At 40.3% G+C, this 4,038-nt stretch overlaps 1 non-coding gene across 1 annotated transcript; it reads right to left on the bottom strand.

Moving 5' to 3' along the window:
- Positions 1-3,401: 3,401 nt before the first annotated feature.
- On the bottom strand, positions 3,402-3,477 carry TRNAV-CAC (transfer RNA valine (anticodon CAC)). The gene has a single exon. It is a non-coding gene; the product is annotated as a tRNA-Val (tRNA).
- Positions 3,478-4,038: the final 561 nt, after the last annotated feature.

Here is a 4,038-nt window from a genome sequence, read left to right as displayed (position 1 = left end):
ATTATGGAAAATAAGTTGTGCTTCTAGGGGCAGTAAATTGTGGGAAGATAAATATATGGGGAAAACTAACAAAATGAAAGAATTATTTAGTAAAATTTGTTATACAGACGCACAGTTGGTGCCTTCCTCATTGAAAAGAGTTGTCTCTAATGATTGAGTTGTTCTCGTGTTCCTGGTACAGGACAGAAACATACCTTTACAAATGGGAATTTATCTCCTGCTTTTAGAGAGAAAGTCAAAGGGCGAGCTAATTGCTTTCAGCTCAGAGTGATCCTTATACCAAAGTGGCATCTTTTGGGCTAGCATATCTGATCCCTTTGAAGATCAAAGGATTGATCCTCACTAGAGTAGATAGACAGATCAATGGAACTGAATAGAAAGTCCATGTGTAGGGCCAGGGGCTGCCATCATGGCCATGCACATGCAGGTTCTCATTGAATTCAGGCAGACAGTAAAGCAGGGGTCCCCAAACTACGGCCCACGGGCCGCATGCGGCCCCCTGAGGCCATTTATCCAGCCCCCCGGAAGGGGCACCTCTTTCATTGGTGGTCAGTGAGAGGAGCATAGTTCCCATTGAAATACTGGTCAGTTTGTTGATTTAAATTTACTTGTTCTCTATTTTAAATATTGTATTCATTCCCATTTTGTTTTTTTTACTTGACAGTGAACTGGCCCCCTGTGTAAAAAGTTTGGGGACCCTGCAGTAAAGAAACAGTGGAGCCAAAAAATGGTGGGCCATTCCTTTATTAAAGTCTCACACTGGCTGACGAGCAACACACACAGGGAAAACACTTCCCTTTCACTCCTTCAGAGCTCCCAAAGCCCTGACATATTCTCCAGTTCCACAACCAGGAGAATCTTCTCCGTTTCCTCCTAGAATCAAAGGCCTCACCAGTCTCAGTAGGGCTCCCAAAGCCCCTCACTGCTGGTTCCCCACCTGCACACCTTCTCTTTCCCTGTCAACATGGCTCCTACTTCAGCACTCTGCTCTCTCTGCAAACATGGCTTCTTTCTACTTCTCCTCCTCCTCTCTCTTTTCAAAACTTTCTGGCACGAAAACCTCTCCTCCAACAAATATTAGCAAAACAATGGCCCTTCCCAAGCAGGAAGGTAATTTGCAATTTTACAGACAACATATACCTGGTGCTGCCCAGGCCTCAATGCAAACTATAAGTGAGCAAACATAAAAATCATATTTTTGCCTGACCTGTGGTGGTGCTGTGGATAAACTGTCAACTTCAAATGCTGAAGTAACCGGTTCAAAACCCTGGGCTTGCCTGGTCAAGGCACATATGGGAGTTGATGCTCTCTGCTCCTCCCCCTTTCTCTCTCTGTCTTTTTCTCTGTTTCTCCTCTCTAAAATAAATAAATTAATTAATTATATTTTATGAACTTATTTGACCAACACCATGTATACACCACATATAAAGCTTTGTTATATGATAAAAGTGGCATCTCAAGTAAATGGGAAAAATTGAAACTATTGCTGTTCAATAAGTGATGTTGCGGCAACTTCTGCATGGCAAAAAAAATCACCACAAAAAAGTAAAAATACAAATGACAATATGGGGAAATGTTTGCAATTTATATTGCAGACAAAAGGTTATAACCCCTAATAGAAAAATAGCACTTACAAATGTCTAAGGAAAAGACAATTTACCTAACAGAGAAATGGATGAAAGATAGGAATAGGCTATTCCTAGAAGACAAAATTTAAATGGCTCTTAAATATTCAAAAAGATACTCAGCCTCATTAAACAAGTTAAATGTAAATTAAAAAACTCTGAGATGTCATTTAAAATCCAAAAGTTTTATAAAATACTGCTCTGTGTTTGGCTAGTGAAGACTATTAATCAGTCTAATCTCAATGGAGGGCAATCTGTCAATCTTTCAAAATTATAAATGTATGTACCCTAAGTTTCAGCAATTCCATTTCTAGAAATTTCTCCTACAAATATATTCACATGTGTGTGAAGTGACACATGCAGAAGCTATTTATTGTAGCATTTCTTTCTGAAAAATAGAAGACTGCTAAATAAATTATAGTAAACCCATATGATATATACAAAAGAATGACATCTTTATATAGTGATTTAGAAAGAGCCTTCAAATATATTATTCAGTAAAAAGGGCTAAGTGCAGAACAGTGTGTACAGTTTGCTACTACTTGTCAATAATGAATACAGGGAGTGCACCCCCTCTCCCCATAAGAGGGAACCCATGCTGCTCTCCTGGGCAACGTGAGGAGATAGGGCAGGATCCAATTCTGGATCCTGCTTTTGCTGATGAAATTGCTAGCTCTCCTCCAGCTGGGCAAACAACTCCAGATCTCCAGGGACCTACACAGTGCTCACCTCTCCCCTGCTGTCAGCATGTTTAATATCCAGCTACACTGGGAATTATACATTTTGATTTTTTTTTTTTTTTTTTGGTGAAGGACAGAGAGAGAGAGAGAGAGAGAGAGAGGAACAGACAGACAAAAAGGGAAAGAGATGAGAAGCATCAACTTGTAGTTGCAGCACTTTAGCTGTTTCCTGATTTCTTTCTCATATGTATCTTGACTGGGGTGCTACAGCTGAGCCAGTGACTCCTTACTCAAGCCAATAACCTTGAGCTCAACCCAGTAACCTTGGGGCTTCGAACCTGGGTCCTCAGCGCTCCAGGTTGACACTATCCATTGTGCCACCACCGGCCTTTTGATTCTTTGTGGACTAGGACTTCTTTTCTCTTGGACTGGGTCTAAGGATGGTTGGGAGTTAGCATTCACACTTACTTTAGTTTTATTCATACATGATGAACCCATGTTAGCAGGATAAAGAACCACTGAAGAAAGAGAAAAAACACTTTCTGATCCAATTTTGGAACTGGACAATTCATTGTTAATAAGATGAAGAATGCCTAGTTTTTTACAAAATGAATGTCAGTGGTTAGAGTAGAAATCCCACACAAGCCTAGGCTTGCTGTAATTTCTAATTACCTTCCTAATTGTCAGCAGAATCTAGAATTTTGATTATAGATAGACTGACTTTGTACTGGAAATAAACTGTCCACTTAAAGATTGAGCATTTGGCTAAGGCTTAGCATAAGATTGGAAACATTATTTTTTTTTAATTTTTATTTTTTTGTATTTTTCTGAAGTTAGAAGCGGGGAGGCAGTTAGACAGACTCCCACATGCACCCGACTGGGATCCACCTGGCATGCCCACCAGGGGGCAATGCTCTGCCCATCTGGGGCATTGCTCTGTTATAGCCGGAGCCATTCTAGCGCCTGAGGCAGAGGCCATGGAGTCATCCTCAGTGCCGGGGCCAACTTTGCTCCAATGGAGCCTTGGCTGTGGGAGGGGAAGAGAGAGAGAAGGAGAGGGGGATGGGTGGAGAAACAGATGAGTGCTTCTTCTGTGTGCCCTGACCGGGAATCAAACCCGGGACTTCCACATGTGGGGCCGATGCTCTACCACTGAGCCAACCTGTCAGGGCTGGAAACATTCTTTTGGGAGAGAAATCTCTATGTCTCTAGAATTTTTGTGTGTCCCACAAGGAACTATTCATGAACTTGTACAAAGAGTTGATAACAAGAATTTTTACTGCAGATGTGTTAATAATCATGAAAAAGGGGAAACACCTGTAATGGCTAGCCATAGGAGATAGGTTAAATTAGAGCAGAGTCATATAATGGGATTTTTTGCAGCCATTTAAAAATAATGAGAGGAATATTAACAACATGCAAAAGTGTTCATGATATATTAAGGAGGGAAAGCTGACCTCAAAATATATTACACTAGAGTTACACACACACACCCATTGAATGGCTGTACATTCCAAATTATTAGTATACTAGTTATATTTTTGTAATAGGGTATGGGTAAAGTTTTTATTTTCTTCTTAAGATTATGAATATTCTTACACAGGAGGCAAGAGTATACAATGGAGTAAAGATAGTCTCTTAAAAAAAAAAGACAGTCTCTTTAATAAATGGTGTTGGGAAAATTGGACAGGTACATGCAAAAAAATGAAACTAGGCCACAAGCTTACACCATT

The sequence above is a fragment of the Saccopteryx leptura genome, chromosome 2, assembly GCF_036850995.1.
Source record: "Saccopteryx leptura isolate mSacLep1 chromosome 2, mSacLep1_pri_phased_curated, whole genome shotgun sequence".
In the NCBI taxonomy this organism is placed as follows: domain Eukaryota; kingdom Metazoa; phylum Chordata; class Mammalia; order Chiroptera; family Emballonuridae; genus Saccopteryx; species Saccopteryx leptura.
Note: the sequence above shows the minus strand (reverse complement) of the source record. Positions and strands in the feature narration are given on the sequence as shown.